At 35.2% G+C, this 19,105-nt stretch overlaps 1 protein-coding gene across 5 annotated transcripts in view; it reads right to left on the minus strand.

Annotated features, from left to right (window-relative positions):
• Nucleotides 1–19,105, minus strand: part of WASF1 (WASP family member 1) — a 61,849-nt gene that overhangs the window by 26,622 nt on the left and 16,122 nt on the right. Inside the window, exon 2 of one of the 5 annotated variants that reach the window (XM_047733314.1) lies at nt 10,933–11,057. The exons of the other annotated variants lie outside the window; for them this stretch is intronic. The gene's annotated coding sequence lies outside the window, so the exon portion shown is untranslated. The remainder of the gene's footprint in view (nt 1–10,932; nt 11,058–19,105) is intronic. 5 annotated transcript variants of the gene reach the window in all.

Consider the following 19,105-nt stretch of genomic DNA (forward strand, 5'->3'; position numbering starts at 1 on the left):
TAATATTTGTATGAAGCCACAAAAGACCCCAAGAACCAAAGCAATACTGAAGAACAAAAAAGATGGAAGCATCACATTTACTGGTTTTAAACAACACTGGGAAGCTATAATAATTAAAACAGTATTGTACTGGCATGAAAATAAACACACAGGTCAATGGAACAGAAGTGAGAGACAAGAAATAAACAATGCATACGTGGTCAGTTAATACCTGACAAGGAAGCCAAGAATTCTCAATAGGGAAAAGATAGTCCTTTCAATAAACAGTGCTGGGAAAACTGGATATTCACATGCAAGAAAATGAAACTGGACCCCTATCTTACACCACTCACAAAAATTAACTCAAAATGTATTAAAGTTAAGTTTAAGTGTAAGAACAAAACCCATAAAACTCTTAGAAGAAAACATAGGGAAAAATCTCCTTAACATAGCTCTTGGCAATGAGTTTATGAATATGATACCGTGAACACAAGGAACAAAAGCAAAAATAAACAAGTGTGACTACAGCAAACTAATACGCTTCTGCACAGATAAAGAAAAAATCGACAAAATCAAGAGGCAACCTACAGAATGGAAAAAAAATATTTGCAAACCATTTAAATGATAAGGGGTTACTATCCAAAACACATAAGGAGCTTACACAACTCAACAGCAAAAACCACTAACAATCCAATTAAAAAACAGGAAGAGGAATGAATAGACAAACATTTTTCTAAGACAATGTACAAATGGCCAATGGGTACATAAAGATGCTCAACATCACTAATCTCAGGGAAATGCAGATCGAAATCATAATGAGGTATCACCTCACCTATGTCTGAATGGCTATTACTAAAATGCAAGAGATAACAAGTGCTGGTGAGGATAAGAAGAAAAGGGAAACCTTGTGCATTGCTGGTGGGTTTATAAAATGGCACAGCCACTATGAGAACCAGTATGGAAGTTGCTCAAAAAAAAAAAAAAAAAAAAATCAAAAATACAATTACAATATGATGTAGCAATCTCACTTCTGGGTATATATTCTCCAAAATGCAATCACTAGATTGAAGATATATCTGCATCCCTATGTTCAGTGCAGCATTATTCACAATAGCCAAGACATGCAAACAACCAAAGTGGCCACTAGGGTTTATTCAGCCATAAAAAATGACATCCTGCCACTTACAACAACATGGCTGAACCCTGAGGGCATTATACTAAGAAGTAAAATAAGTCAGAGAATGAAAAATACAGTATGATCTCACTTATATGTGAAATCTAAAAAAAATGAACTAAAAACAAAATAAAAATTAAAAAGCTGAACTCATAGAAAACAGAGCAGAATGGTGCTTGTTAGGGCTGGGGGTTGGGGGAAATGAGGAAATGTTAGTCAAAGGGTACAAACTTACAGCATAAGACAAGTAAGTTCGGGAATGTAATTACAGGATGACTATAGTTAACAATATTGTATTATATACTTAAAAACTGCTAAAAGAATAGATCTTAAATGTGCTCACAACAAAAAATGGTAATTATGTGACATGAAGGGTGTGCTATTGTGAACATTTCACAATATATGTATTTCAAATTATCACATTGTTATATATTACTTACATCTCAAGAAAGCTTAGAGGGGAGTCCCTGTTACATGGTCAATGAACAATAAATATTACTACTATTGTAATTTCTCACCAACATTAATCACTAAGAGAGAGAATTGACAGTACTCTATGGCTAATTTTTTCAAAGATTTAAAGATAATGTGTGTGAGTGAGATAGAGTTGGGGGGTAGAGAGAGAATATCTCAAGCAGACTGCTCTGAGCACAGAGCCCCACCTAGGATTCAATCTCACAACCGTGAGATCCTGACCTGAGTGGAAGCCAAAACTTGGTGCTCAACCGACTGAGCCACACAGTCACCCCTCTTTGATTCATTTTAAAGAGGGAAAAACGATACAGAAGCAACATCAGAGAGCAAAGAAGATATTGACCCACATCTTTTCCAAGTTTAATATATGTGGGATTTATGAATACAGGTAGCCCTCTCACACAAGAGGGTTTGGATGAAACTAATTTTAGGGACTAGCTAGTTATCAGTTAAGGCAAGGAGAATGAAGGTTTAAGTTTGGAAAAGAGGACAAAAATAACTATACACTGGGAAGTCTGCAAGTCACAGAAGCAGAAGCTCTCTGGAGCACAGTGGAAGGATTTGGGAAAGATGGAGAAATGGGTCAAATGAAGAATTGTTCAAAGCAGTGTAAGATGTGAGTTCAGAGGATAACAGAAAACAAAGGCAGCTTGTACTTTTGCCAGCTGACTCAGAAAAACAGTCAGATGAAACATAATGGAATTATTTCTAGGTCTTTTGAGAAGAATATGGGCATTCTCTTTGGTTTATGCTATGGTCCTAAAGGTGTCAAGAGACGATGCTATGGCATGCAAAAGTAAATATGCTTTCAAACTTTACCACATACTGTCCTACAGCTAATTACTGGCATTGGAGGGATAATCCTCTCACTCAGACTTCCAGTTCAGTTGCTTCCTTCATTATAACACGCTGACATTTTCTCCTAAATTTCATTCCTGAATTTGCAACTAATTACTTGGAAAAAATAATCATATATAGTTTAATTTTTCTTTAGTTGCATTTACTATTTGCTATGAAAAAGGTGATTTGCTATTTTCCTGACCACTCGTTAGTCTCATGAGATCTTCACATAACTTTTTATCTTGGCATTTCACTACAGAAAGGAGTGTTTTGGCATTTCAAACCTGGGCATTTCAACATCTACTTCTCTTCCTGAACATTTTTAAAAATACAAAATAAAACTAGTACCAACATTAATTCCCACTCTTAATAGTTTTCAATTCAGAAAACCCAGCTATTTTTAAGACTCATAAGCTGGAACATATATTGGAAGCCAAGTAATTCATCTTTCATTTTTGTAGACGAACAAATTTACCTGAAACAGTTAAGAAACTTGTCTGAGTTATCAACAAAATTGGCAGCAGAGCTATGATTATCTGGTTTCCAGATTTTTAACCTACTCTTCTTCTCTTAATCTGTTTTAAAATGCATTTTAAAATCCATTTTTATTTATTTTAAAGATTTTATTTATTTATTTGACAGACAGAGATCACAAGTAGGCAGAGAGGCAGGCAGAGGGAGACCAGAGGAGGAAGCAGGCTCTCCACCAAGCAGAGAGCCCAACGCGGGGCTCGATCCCAGGACCCTGAGATCACGACCTGAGCCGAAGGCAGAGGCTTTATTTTAACCCACTGAGCCACCCAGGGGCCCCTATTTATTTTTTCAATTTTATTTTATTTTTTCAGTGTTCCAAGATTGTTTATGGACCACACCCAGTGCTCCCTGCAATATGTGCGCTCCTTAATACCCACCACTAGGCTCACGCATCCCCCCACACCCTCCCTTCCAAAACCCTATTTCTCAGAATCCACAGTCTCTCATGCTTTGTCTCCCCCTCCAATTTCCCCCAATTCACTTTTTCTCTCCTTTTCCTATAAAATCCATTTTTAAAATGCACTTTTTAAATCCATTTTATAGGGGCACCTGGATGGCTCAGTGGGTTAAAGCCTCTGCCTTCGGCTCAGGTCATGATCCCAGGCTACTGGGATCGAGCCCCACATCTGGCTCTCTGCTCAGCAGGGAGCCTGCTTCCTCCTCTCTCTCTCTATCTGCCTGCCTCTCTGCCTACTTATGATCTGTATCTGTCAAATAAATAAATAAAATCTTAAAAAAAAATTTTTTAAATCTATTTTGTATTCTTGAGAAAACAGTCTCCCAAATTTCACAATACCTTAAAATTTTTCCAGTGGTTATTTTGAAGTTCCCCAATTCTCAGATGACTACCTCCTTAAATAATTACTTCCACATTATGTATGATGATCAAAATTCGGTGGCAAAAGAGATACAAAAGAAGTAAAATACCTTACCACCCAAAAGCTTACAAGATAATGAGGAAGCAATGATATATGCCAAAAACTTAAAAGTATTAAAATTGAACATATGGATGACTAAGGTTTAAAAGTAGGATAAAACACATTATTGGGTGATCAAAGAGAATGAAATCAAAACAAGCTAAAGAGGTTAAGGCAAGACAATAGTGATAATAGACCTGTGTGCTATATTTCACTGCTAACCCCATGTAGCTAATTTAAAAATAAATAAATAATTTAAAAATCAGTTCTTCAATCCACTAGCCACATATGATAACACAGCTACAGAACATTACACCATTATTGCAGAAAGGTCTGTTGGATAGCACTGAAGCCCAAAATGGATAAAATGGTAAGAAGACAGGTTAAGTCAGGCATAAGGAAAGAAATATAAGGAAACTTGAGTGGAATGTACATGGAGATGGAAACACAAGATAAAAAATGCCATTAAATTGTAGATTTTGAACCTTTTGATATTCAAGGAAGAACACATGATTCTTCTTAAAGAGTAAAAGATCACAAACATTCGATTTCAGAGAATTTTAAAGAGATTTTACTGTTTCTTCTGGACTAAATGTGAAAGGATGAGGCAGTAAACCGGTGGATCACATATGTGGTATAAATACACATATGTATGTACAGCTTTAGTAAGTATCGCTAAATGGTTTCCCAAAGTGTTTGAACCAATTTATACCCCCACCAGCAATTTATCATAATTCCAGCAATTTGACATCCCTGCTAACACCTGGTATTATACACTAATAATTTTTTAAAGATTTATTTATTTTAGAGAGAGAGAAAGTGACTGGAGGGCAAGTTGGGGGAGAAAATCTTCAAGCAGACTCCCTGCTGAGTATGGAGTCTGACACTAGCCTCCATCCTGCAACCCAAGATACCATGATCTGAGCCAAAACCAAGAGTTGGATGCTCAAATGAGACACCCAGGTGCCCCTAAACTTTAATAATTTGATGACCCAAGCAAGACTAATCACATTTTATTCTGAAGTTTCATCTAATCTATCAAAGATTTTAATATCTAAAGTCTTTTGCCATTAATTATTATAATAAAATATTAAATGTATTATTCTTGATTAAATCTTTTCTGTGAAGTAAACAATCAGTACATAAAACCTCTCCCATGCTACAGAAACACTATTCCCTACATTCTGTAAGGATTTCTGTAAACTCAAGAATTTTATGATTGGTCTAACTAATAACAAGATCAACAAAATGCACAAAGCTACATTAAGTCATCTATTATATGAATTTAATTAAAAATTGAGGTTTCAAAATATTAAATTTATATTTATAAACATACATTGAGTCACAATATTAATCACAATTTTGAGTCAAGAACTTGTGAAACTTACAAAATCACCTCTTCTATCATATTCAATTCTTAGTTACATCCTCACTTTTGTAGTGTTTTCTCTCTTGACAGGTGAAAAAGAATACAAATATTATTAACCTTTTAGTTATCCCGACTTGGACACAGAAATGCTATGCTGAATCAAATCAAGGAAAATAATCAATCTGCATTCTATTTGAGTCTCACAATCATCCATTTGCAAGTATTTATTATTACTATCATTACTATTACTTTTGGTCTTTTGTCCTATTTTTAGGAAAAAAATATATAAACTTTAATGAGGTATAACTGAGGCCTGATATACTACATGTAGTAGACAGAACTCTACGATGGCCCCCAAATCTGCCCCTAGTGCTACTTCTATGATTGTTACATTGCATGTTAAGAGAGATTTTGAAGATGTAATTATAGCCATTCATCAGCTAACTTAGTATAGGGAGATTAGATGTTGTGGGCTTACTCTAATCGCATGAGCCCTTTAAAAGCAGAGTTTTTTCCAACTGATAGCAGAAGAGGAAGTCAGATTCAAAGCATGAAGGAGATTCACCGTGCCATGGCTAGCTTGAAGAGGGAGGGGGCCACTTGAAAGGACCTGAGTGTGGCCTCCAGGAGCTAAGAGCAACCTGACAGGCAGGAATAAAACAGGAACCTGAACTCTATAACGGCAGGAAATGGATTCTGACAACCTCAATGAGCTTAAATTAAGCTGATGTTTCTCCCCAAAGTCTCCAGAAAGGAACATAATTCAGTTTACACCCTGATTTTGGCCTTGTGAGACACCCTAAGCAGAAAAACAGACATGCCCAGCCAGATTTCTAACCTATGAAACTGTTAGATAATAGTGGTTGTTTTAATCTGCTAAATTTCTGGTAATTCATTAAGCAGCAACAGAAAACTAATACACTGCACATAAAGTGTACAGTTTGATCAGTTTTAAAACAGTTTTAACACAGTTTAACACTGTGAAATCACCAGTCACCCCTTTAATTTTGTGTCCCTTTGTAATACCTACCTCCACCCATATCCACAATCACTGACTTCCCTTCTGTCACTACAGATTTATTTGTTTGTTGTAGAAGTCTATAAAAATGGAACTATAAAGTTTTTTTTTTTGCCTGCCTTCTTTTCATTCAGCCTAATTATTTTGATATTCATCAGTGTTGTCCTATGTATCAACAATTCACTCATTTTATTGAATAGTATTTCATTGTATGGATAAATAGTTTGTTCATCTTGGATGGACATTAGGATTATTTTCAGTTTAAAGTTACTGCAAGAAAAGTTACTATAAGCATTTTTTACAAGGTTGTGTGTGGCCATGTATTTTTGTTTTTCATGGGTAATACACATAAGTTCGTTTTAAGGACCTGGGGGGAGAGGGAGGTGGGAGAAGAATTAAGGGTACTTCTGAAGTGAAAAATGAGAGGGATCCTTTTGACTTCCAAAAGTAAATTTCAGGAGAAGTTGTGACCTCTCCTGTATCTGAAGAAATGTTCAAGATGTGGGAGTCTACAAACTGGTTGAATAATAGCAAAGAAGATGAGTTGATAGGCAAAGACTTAAGTCCCTTCTTTCTAAATTCCACTTTTTCCCTCCAACATATTTTTCAATGTTTTGATTCTGTTGCTTATATGCCTGATAAAATACAGTATCATATAGATTACATTTAATGCATTTCAATGCACTATTACAAAGATGTCTGCATTCCAGATTTCTCATTTACTATGATGAACAATATTACTTATCTTCTATGAATGGGCTATATTACAGCAAGAACCATGGCACAGCCTTAACATAACCACAGTGGAAGGACGCATTTTAGCAAGAACCTAGCCCATATGGGAAGACCTCAGTTAATTTTTTTTACAGTTAAAAGCAAATAAAGAAAAGGGATCCAAAACAAAACATGCAATGAGGGGACTTGATTACCACCACCTGAACTTAATAAATACAGAGTTTATTGTTAGGCAATTCTGAAAGAATAAAAATAAGTGGTGAAATTCAGAATTCTGTCTCATAGACATATGTGAAGTGATTACAGGGAACTTACGTGAGTATATTTCAGAAAACTAATTCAAAATGTTTTTGAAGAATAAAAGTGATGTCAACACATCAAGAATGATTAGACATGTATGAAAATTTTTTTCTTTTTTAGGGACATAAATTCTACTTTACTTCCCCTATTTTTTCCACGATGACTCTTCTGTGAGAGTCCACTCTGACCTAATCACATTTCTGCTTTTTCATTGTATGGTATACTCATGACAAGCAAGATATAAACTAAGATATTGCCAGGAAGACAGCATATTTCTTCTTCAAAAGCCATCAAATAAAGACAGAAGTACAGGGACTACTCCCTAACTTTATGAAGCCAGTGTTACACTAAAACAAAAAGCAGAAAATAACATTTCAAGAAAACTACACACCAGTTTCTCTCATAAATACTGATGCAAAAATCCTTAATAAAATTAGCAAAGTGAATTCAACAATGTATAAAAAATTATACACCACAACCAAGTGGGATTCATTCCAGTTACAAAAGGCTGATTCAATATTCAAAATTCAATTAATGACTTTTACATGAATGGTCATAGCAGCTATATTTGTAGCCAAAACCTTAAACAACCCAAATGTCCATCAACAGATGAATGAATAGCAAACTGTTATCCACTGGAATAGTGTTTATACAATAAAATAGCATTCAGTAATAAAATGAACTAATTATGGGGGCGCCTGGGTGGCCCAGATTAAGCCTCTGCCTTCGGCTCAGGTCATGGTCTCAGGGTCCTGGGATGGAGCCGAGCCCACATTGGGCTCTCTGCTTCCTCCTCTCTCTCTGTCTACTTGTGATCTCTGTCAAATAAATAAATAAACTCTTTAAAAAAAAAATTACTAAAAAAAACCCCCAAACAATTACTGTAATCCGTCACATCTACATCCATCACATCTACAGGCTAAAGAAAAATCACATGATTACATCAGTAGATACAGAAAAAAATTTTGACAAAATCCAGTACCCATTCATGATAAACTCAGCAAACTAGGAACAGAAGGTAACTTGCTCAACTTGACAAAGAACATCTACATAAAACCTATAGCTCACATCACACTTAATGGTAAGAAACTAGAAGCTTTCCTGCCAAGATCAGGACAAAGGAAAAGACATCCTCTCTCATTACCTTATACTGAAAGTTTTAGCTAATGCAATTAAGACAAAAAAAGAAAAAATTATACAATCGAGAAGGAAGAAATAAAATAAAACTTAAAAATAATAAGACAGTTTTATTTCTTCATTCATAGATGACACAACTGTTTACATAGAAAATACAAAAGAATCAACCAAAAAAACCTCCTGGATAATAAGCTATTACAGCAAGGTTCCAGGATATAAGGTTAATACACAAAACTCAAATTGTTTTTCTATATATCAACAATAAGCAATTAAAATGTGAAATTAAAAGCACACTGACATTAGCACCCCAAACCCCAAAATACTTAGGTATAAATCTAACAAAATACACATAAGATCTGTAGGAGGAACTACAAAATTCTGATTTTGAAAAAATTGAAGAACTAAGTAAATGGAGAAAAATTTCAATGCTCATCGATAGGAAGACTCAATGCTGTCAAACACACTTCTTGCCAGCTTGATCTTAAGATTCAATGCAAATCCTAAGAAAAACTTAGCACATTACTTAATGACTATTGACAAACTGATTATAAAGTTTACACAGAAAGGCAAGAGAACCAGAAAAACCAACTGAAGAACAAAGTTAGAGAACTGATATATCTGACTTCAAAATTTACTATAAAACTACAGTAATCAAGACAGTGTGGTAATGATGTCAGAACAGACAAACAGATCAGTGGAACAAACAGAGAACCCAGAAACAGATTCACATAAATACATGATCTTGACAAAGGAGTAGAAGCAATACAATAGAGCAATGATGGTCTTTTCACTAAATGATGCTGGAACAACTGAACATCCTCATGCATTAAAAAAAAAAAAGTAAACACAACCTTTAAAAAAAAAAGATTTTGTTTATTTATTTATTTGAGAGAGACAGAGACAGCGAGAGAGCACAAACCAGGAGAAGAGGGAGAAGCAGGCTCCGCACTGAGCAGGGAGCCTGACATGGTGCTTGGTCCCAGGACCCTGAGATTATGACCTGAGCCAAAGGCAAACGCTTGACCAACTGAGCCATCCAGGCACCCCTAGACACAGACTTTATACCCTTCACAAAAATTAACTCCAAATGGATTGCAGACCTATATGTAAAATGTAAAACCATAAAACTCCTAGAAGATAACACAGAAGAAAATCTAGATACCTGTGAGTTTGGCAATAACTTTTTAGATATAACACGAGATCCATAAAAAATAATAAACTAGACTTTACAAAATTAAAAAATTTCTCTGTGAAAGCCATTGTCAAGAAAATGAAAAGACAAGCCATAGACTGGGAGAAGATATTCACAAAACACTGAAAAAGGACTGTTATCCAAACTATACAGATAACTTTTAAAACTCAACAGTAAGAAAGCAACCTAGTTAAAAACTGGGCAAAAGACCTAAACAGTTCCAAAAAAAGATACACATATAGCAAATCAACATATGCAAAGATGCAAAACATCATAAGTTAACAGAGAAGTGCAAATTAAAATGAGATACTACTACATACCTATTAGAACAGCCCAAACCTGAAACAATGACAAAATCCAAATGCTGATGAGAATGTGGAAGAACAGGAAATCTCTTTGTTGGAGAGGATGCACACTGATATAGCCACTCTGGGTGACAGTTTGGCAATTTTTTTTTACAAAACTAAACAAACCCTGACCATATAACCTAGCAATCACATCCAATGAGTTGAAACCTTAAGTCCACATAAAAACCTGCACATAGATGTTTATAGCATTTATAGCTTTATTCGTAATTATAAAACTTGGAAGGAACCAAGCTGTCCTTCAATAGGTGAGTGGATAAACAGACATGGTATATCCAAATAGAATATTAATGCTAAAAAGAAATGAGCTAACAAGGCTAACAAGGAGCTAACAAGGCTCATTCCTTCATATCTCATGAAGAGATATGGAGGAAACCTAAATGTGTAGTACTAAGAGAAAGAAGCCAATCTGAAAAGGCTGAAGGAAAATCTATGGAGACAGTAAAAAAAATCAGTGGTTGTCAAGGGTTAGGGAGGAAAGCAGAGGTGAACAGGCAGAGCACAGAGGATTTTTAGAGCATTCTGTATGATACTAAAATGGTGGATACAAGTTATCATACATTTGTCAAATCTACAGAATATATAATACCAAGAGCGAACCTTAAAGTAAATTATGGACTCCAAGTCATAACAATGTGTCAGTGTAGGTTCACTGACTGTAACAAATGTGCCACTGTGGTGCAGGATGTTAAGAAGTTAGATAGCGGGGGAGGAGGTACACGTGACCTGAAGGCAAATGTGGGAAGTCTCTGTACTTTGTGCTCAATTTTGTTGTAATCCTAAAACTGCTCTAAAAAAATAAAATTTAAGTCATAAAAAAATGTGAATGTATGTAATGCCAGGCAACTGTACACTTTCAAAATGGTTAAAATGATAAATTTTGTTATGTATACTTTACCACTATTTTCAAAAAGTCGTAAGAGGGTTCTAGCCACATTAGGAACCAAGAAGATATTTTATTTAGATGTCTGTTTCCTCTCCATCTCTTCTTACTCAAACTACTGTCTTAGTCCATCTGAGCTTCTGTAAAAAAATAACACATACTGGTCGGCTTATAAACAACAGAAATTTATTTCTCAGAGTTCTGGAGACTCAGAAGTCTACTATCAATGCAGATCAAGGCTGTCCAAGACCAAGATGTCTGATCAGAGCCCCCCTTCCTAATCTATAGATGGTTGTACTCTATGTCTTCACATGATGGAAAAAGCAAGGGAGCTTTTATTTTTTTTTAAATTATCATTTAATGGGGCACCTGGGTGGCTCAGTGAGTTAAAGCCTCTGCCTCCGCCTCAGGTCATGATCCCAAGGTCCTGGGATTGAGCCCCGCATCGGGCTCTCTGCTCAGCAGGGAGCCTGCTTCCTCCTCTCTCTCTGCCTGCCTCTCTGCCTACTTGTGATCTCTGTCTGTCAAATAAATAAATAAAATCTTTTTTAAAATTATCATTTAAGTCTCCTTTAAGGCAATTTTTTTTTTTTAACAACTTCCTTCTGGCTTAGACCTTCTATAGCATTGCTCATTCAAAGTATGGTCCTAAAACTAGCAGCAGTAACATTAACATCACCCAGGAACGTGTAAGAACTACAGAATTTTAGTCCCACCCTGGAGCTTCTGATCAGAACCTGCTTTTTAACAAGATCCCCAGGTAATCAGGATGCATGGTAAAGTTTGAGTACAGTATTCTAGAAGACTTAGCACCCCTCTATTTCCTCTTGTAGGTTCCTCACAAGGGGCATGAATTCTAGAAATAAAGAAATAAAGGGAACAAGGTACAAAAGTCAAATGGATAGGCCAAGGTTTTATCAAAGGAAAAGGAATAGGGATACAGTAATGCAAAATTAGATATATGGCGTATAGTTGGAAAAAAAGAAACATTCATGAGAAAAATAGGTGATATACCAAGCCAAGCTTCTCATTTGGTCATTTTTGCAATCTACCACAGACCTACATACTGGGTATTATGTTAACGTCTTTTAGAGAAATGAAACTCTTACTCTGTGTCAGGAACTTTGCTAAATGGTATATACATGTAGCTGTACAGGTTTTTATGTATTTAACCATCATATTAAGTCATTACAAAGTCCTTAGGGGAGAGAGAGGCTATTCCTACTTTACATGAAGGGAAATTGAAGTTTAGGAAGCTAGTAACTAGCCCAAAATACTTATTTATACACAGCTGAATCAAAATTAGAAATCAGGTTCAATGTCCCCCCCCCCCACTGTATCCCTATTTGTCTGGAAATTGATTACAAGATCCTAGTGGTCGTATAAAACACTGTCTCCTGGCACAACACTCTTTGCCACTGTAGGGCCTTTGTATGCACAGTTTTCCCTTACCTTAGCATTGCTGGCTCCTTTTCATTTCTCAAGGCTCAGAAAGCCTTTCCTAATTCCTCTTAAATAGATCCCCTTGTTATCCTATTATAGTGTACTACTTATTTCCTTCATAGCATGTTTTCAATTTATAAATGTGTATTTACTTGTTTAATGTTCTATCTTTCCTACTAGGCTATAAAAGTCCTCCCTTCGAGTAGAAACTATGTTTCATTCATTACTGTCCCAATACTTAGCATACTGCTTGTTACATAGTAAGTATTCAATAAGTATTTTAAAAACAAGCAATGTTTACTTTCTGTATGGCACCATATTGGTTTATTCTCCAAGAGCAGATAGTGAAAGAAGGGACAAAACTAAATTCACCACAGGGAATTAAAATGAGAAAGTCTCCAGGATCAACACCCAACCTGAAAAGAAAATTTATTACCTAAAAATGTGTACCTGTTACCATCACCTAAATTATTAATTGGCAAATAAAACCTAGTTCCAATGTGCCTGGAGTATCTAGGATAAGTATCTTGCTACTTAGAAACACAGGGATAATCATATCACTGCTAGTGTGACTTTGTGACTTCACAATAGGCTTTCCACTTTTCCTATTTCACTATAAGAGCATTTACCAGGCTAAATACCAGGTTGCTGAAACATACAGAAATGAAATTTATATAGTAATTCCCAAACACAGCATAGTGTAGTTCCAAAGACAGGATCACACTGTTTCTAGTAAAAAAGCAGTAACTGTGTTGAAACAGATTTTTAAATAATGGTTGTTTTTAGGCTGTTGAAAAGAGAAAATTTCTAAGGTCCATTATTTTAAAGGGGAATAACATGTCTGTATGGCATGTAAATCAGTATAATGAACTAAATTTAAATAGGTCACTAATTTAAAATTTTTTTATCAAATAGTAGCTGGCATCAAACAAAGTGTTCCAAATATAGTCAGAAACAACAAACCTATCTCTTAATTTTGTGAAAGAACATTTACTTCTGCTTTTTATATAATCAATACGTTTCTTGAAGGAAATTTGGGAAATATTCACATACATAAAAATAAAAATCATCTCAAATCCCAGGAAGTAGAGAACAGTTAACATCTTATTCAATAAATAACCATAGTTCAGACTTACTACAGTATTAAGTAGATACACTCTGAAAGAGAATCTAATTCTATATATTCTGTGCCTATTCATTTACAGATTTTTGTTCATGCCATTCCTTCCTCAATGAACGAATCCAATGTTAATCTACTCACCTTTAAGACTGAGAGCTATTTAACATCTCTGAGCATCTGTTTTACAAGATTTCTGTGGGATTTACAGGCTTCCAGTTATAAGTGAATAAATCATAGAATTAGGGAATATAGACGATGTAGGTCATATTGTAATAACATTGGATGGTAACAGATGGTAGCTACACTTGTGGTAAGCATAACGTACAGAGTTGCTGAATCGCTGTTGTTCACCTGAAACTAATGTAACATGGTGTGTCAACTCTACTTCAATTAAAATAATAATAATGATACACATTAAGAGCTTAGTACAGTAGGTGCTATACAAATGATAGTCACTGTTATGGCTAAATATCACCTCTTTGGTCGGACTTCCACAGATTATTTCAGTCCTTTACTGTTTGTATGTCACTTACATTATGGTTCCTCATCATTGGCCAACATAGGTCTTATCCCCCTTACTAGGATCTGAGATGATCTGCGCAGTTCCCAAGTTTCCCACATTTTTAGTGTATATAGAAACTTATGGTCAATTCAATGTATTTTTTCAAACTTTACCTGTAAATCATTAAACTGAGAGACAGAGATGAGTAGTAAGTCTCAGTTTCTGCCCTCGCATAGCTTATAACCTTGTAGTTGAAAAAGAGATGTCATTTAGTGTAAATGACTCTAGATCCACAAACTCTTTTTCTGAAACCCTTGGGGACTAATGTGTTTCAGAATTTAGAATTTCTCAAATTTTAGAAAGGTAATACAATATATATACTCCTATTAACCTCTCAGCAAGGTCTAGGTCAGTACCATATGATCAAACTTTATTGTTTACATGATAAAATGTATGAACATTTATATTAACTGGTATAAATGAAGACTACAAATAGCCTCACATCAGTTCAGGTAAGGTTTTATCACTGTATGTTTCTAACTGATGCTATAACAAATTACCACAAACTTAGTGGCTTCGACAATACAAATTTACTATCTTACAGTTTTGGAAGTCAGACATCTCCCTGAGCTAAAGCCAAGATGTCTGCAGGGCTGGGTTCTTTCTAGAAAATCTATTAGAGAATCTGTTCTTTGCCCCTTCCAGTCTCTAAAGGCTGTCAGTGTTCCTTGGCTCCTGGCCTTCTTTCATCTTCAGAGCAGTTATCTCATCACACTGACCTGGCTTCTGCTATCACATCTCCTTCTCTGACTCTCTTGCTTCTTTCCCTGATTATATTGAGCCTGTCTCAATAATCCAGGCTAATCTCCCCATTCTAAGATTCTTAATTAAATCACCTCTGCAAAGTCCCTTTTGTCAAGTAAGGCAGCACAGTCACAGGCTCCAGGGATTAGGACGCAGATATCTTTGAGGGTGCGTTACCCTGCACACCACAGCCACCAAGTAAGTTAAAAAAAAAAATACTCCCAGCCTTCAGAGTCTTTTGGACTTCAGAAATACAGATAAGGAATTTGGGTACAAGGGAGAGTAAGGGCAGTGATATAAGAAAAGCACAGGATAATTGTAAAAACATAATGAATGGAGAGACCACAACCATTAAAAGCTTCATGAAATAGATAGCATTTGATGAGAGCCTTCAAAGATGCAAAGGACTGTGACAAATGAACACAGAAAAACCTTACAAAAGGTAATTTTCAGACATAATTGCTCCCCAAAACAGCAAATTCAGAGAAAACTACCCTTGAAAAATGCAGAGGTTAGAAATGCTAAGCCCCTGTACTGTCGAAAATCCACCTGTAATGTTTAACTACCCCAAACTTAACCATTAATATTCTATTGTTGACCAGATGCCTTACCAAAAAATAGTCGATTAACACATACATTGTATGTTATTATGTATCATATACTGCATTCTTAGTGTAAGCTAGAGAAAAAAATGAAAAAGTCATTAGAAAGAGAAAACATATTTACAGTACACTGTAAAAAAAATACATATATAAGTGAACCTATGCAGTTCAAAACCCATGTTGTTCAAGAATGGCCCATACAGTACACACTGAAGGAAGAAAGAGAATTGCGGTTTGACTAAACTATATCAAGTTAAATTAAAAGAGTAATTAAAGAAAGTTGAAGTACAGATACAATAGGTTATGTTGCTTGTCCGGATGAAGAGTTTGTCCTTAATCCTGGAAAGAGTGAGTAGTTAGTTAGAAATATTTTGAACAGAGAAATGACATGATATGATTGGTATTACCCTGGAGAAAGATTAATTTGGCGGGACTGATTCAAAATGGAAAAAGGAGAAGAGTAGCAGACCAGTGACTAATCTAAAGAAGTCCTAAGTATCTTAAGTAGGGTGGTTGAGAAGCAGGATAAGATAACTAAAATTCCCAAGACAGTTTCACCAACATGATTTTTAGTAAAAGTAGCTACCGATTCTAGTGCTGCATGTCAGGTACTATTCTAAATGCTTTCTATCTCACAAAAGAGTATGAAAGAATTTAACTCCACTTTATAGATGAGAAGGTTAAGACACAGAAAGTATAAGTAATCCTACAATGAGTAAGTAGCATGGCTAGGATTTGAGTCAGGTAGATATGACTTTAAAATTTAGAGGAATATGAATGCAAAATGACATAACATTAATCTGAAAACTGGATAAATTAATTTGTGAAAAACTCACCATTCCACCTGACAATAAACAGTAAGTTAGAAATGTATACTATAAACTATAAAACAAACACTAAAATATCACAGGAGTTTATAACTATTAAGCCAACAAAGGAGACAAAATGGAATCATTAAGGAAGCAGTAAAAAAAAAACCCCAAAACTACTCGATCTAAGAAAAGACAAACAAGGAGATATATGGGATTGATGAAGAGTCAAGACAGCAAGAAAACAACTAACAAAATGATAGATTTAAACTCTATTATATCAATAATCACATTACCCATAGATTATCTGAACATGCCAATAAAAAGGTAGAGATTGTGAGACTGGATTAAAAAAGAGTAAGGCCCATCCATATACTGTTTACAAGAAATCTGCTCTAAATACGAAGGTACAGATAGGTTAAAAGTAAAAGAATGGAAGACGATATTTCATGCTAATGCTAATGAATAAAAAGCTGGAGCAACTATATTAACATCAGACGAAAAGTCAAATAATATTACTAGAAATAAAGAGGATCATTTGTAATAATAAAAATCAATTCATCAAAAAGACACACAAATCTAAAATGTTTAAGCAACTTTGGAGGCACCTGGTGGCTCAGTCGGTTGTGCATCCAACTTGGTTTTGGCATCCCTCATGGTCTCGGGATGGGATCGGGTCCCACATTCAGTTCTGCATTTGGTGTGGAGTCTGTTTGTCTCTCTCCTGCTCCTCCCCCTGCTCTCTCTCTCTCAAATAAATAAAATCTTTAAAAATAAAAATAGCCTTAAAGTACAGCAAAAATAGAACTTCAAAGAAAAAAGTGCACAGCTGTAGTCAGAAATTTCAACATCTCTTTCAATAACTGATAAAACAAGTAGACAGAAAATAAGAATATAGAGGTTGAAGAACACCATCAACCAACTAGACCTAATTGAATTTTTTATAATATTTATTTTAGAGAGAAAGCATGTGAGAGAAAGAGCACAAGCAGGTGGGAGGGGCAGAAAGAAAGGGAGACTGAGGGGGGCTCCATCCCAGGACCCCAGGATCATGACCTGAGTGGAAAACAGATGCTTAACCAAACTGAGCCATCCAGGTACCCCAACCTACTTGAATTTTATAGAATGTCCTATTTCAAAACAGCAGATACATGTTCCTTAAAGTGTACAAGTAACATTTACCAAGAGAGACCATATTCTGTAATATAAAACATGTAAGAATAATTTTTAAGGATTCAAGTCCTACAAAATGTGTTTTCTGACCAGTCTGATTAGAAATCATTAACAGAAAGATACCTGGAAAAAACAAAAATATGTGGAAACTAGAAGACATATTTCTACATAATCCCAAATCAAAGAAGAAATAAAATGAAAAAAGTTATTTTGAACTAACTGAAAATGGAAACCACATATTAAAATTTGAAGGAAGAAACTAAAATAGTGCACAGAGGGGGAATTTAGCACTCAAGTGTCTGTATTAGCAAAGAAGTCTCAAATGAATGGCCTCAACTACATTCATCTCAAGAAACTAGAAAAAATAGAGCAAATTAACCTCAAAATAAACAGAAGAGAGGAAATAACAAAGATGAGAGCAGAAATCCATGGAACAGGAACAGAAAAACAATGGAAGAAAAAAAAATGAAACCACAAGCTGGTTCTTTGAGAACATCAGTAAAACTGACAATTAGCCAGACAGATCACGGAAGAAAAAAAAAAAAGATACAAATTGCCAATATCCGGAATGAGCAGTGTGATAACTATATCATATATAACTACAGAGATTCTATAGATATTAAAGAATAGTTAGGGAGGGGCGTCTGACCGCTCAGTCCCAAGAACATGCAACTCTTTATCTCATCAGGGTCATGAGTTCAAGCCCCACCCACTCAAGTGTAAATCAAGATTACTTAAATAAATCTTTTTAAAAAAAGAATACTTAGGGAATGTCATAAACAACCTATCCTAATAAATTCAACATCTTCAGTGAAATGAACAAATTCCTTGAAACAACTACTAAAACTCACTCGAGAAGAAACAAGTAACTTACATAGCCCATTGAAAAAAGAAAATACTAGCGAAGGATTTATACTACTGGACTGCATACTTATTATAAAAATAGCCCCATATATATATATATATATATATATATATGCGCTCAATTAATTTTTCCATCAAAAAAACTTTTATCTTTACCTCACACCATGTACAAATGGGTTGCAGACCTAAATGTAGAATATAAAATGATAAAACTTTTTAGAAAAAAACCAAAATCTTTGTGACCTTAGGTTAGGTAAAGATTTCCTACATATAACACCAAAAGTACAATCTATAAAATGAATCACTAGTAAACTAGAATCCATCAAAATTAAGAACTTCTGCTCTTTGAAAGATACTGTTAAGAGAATGGAAAAACAATGCACAGATTAAGAGAAAATATTTGCAAATCACTGATCTGATGAAGTACATGCATTCAGAATAAAAAACTCTGCAAATTCAATTAGAAAACAACCCAATAAGTAAATAACCAAAGATTTGAACACATAATTTACAAAAGAAAACATACAGATGACACATGAAAAGATGGATCAAGATCATTAGTCATTAGGGAAATGCAAATTCAAGCCACAATGAGATACCACTACAAACCTATTAAGATGGCTAAAAGCAGAATGGTAAGGATGTAGAGCAACTGAACTCATAAGCTGCTTGTAGAAAAACGGCACAGTTGGGGACCTGGGTGGTTCGGCTGATTAAGCCTCTGACTTCGGCTTAGATCATGATTTCAGGGTCCTGGGATCAGCCTGCACGGGGCTCTGCACTCAGCAGGGTGTCTGCTTCTCCCTCTGCCTCTGCCCCTGCCCTTCTCCCTGACTTGTGCTTGCTCTCTCTCTCTCTTAAATCTAAAATC

This window comes from Lutra lutra, chromosome 6 (assembly GCF_902655055.1).
Source record: "Lutra lutra chromosome 6, mLutLut1.2, whole genome shotgun sequence".
NCBI lineage: Eukaryota > Metazoa > Chordata > Mammalia > Carnivora > Mustelidae > Lutra > Lutra lutra.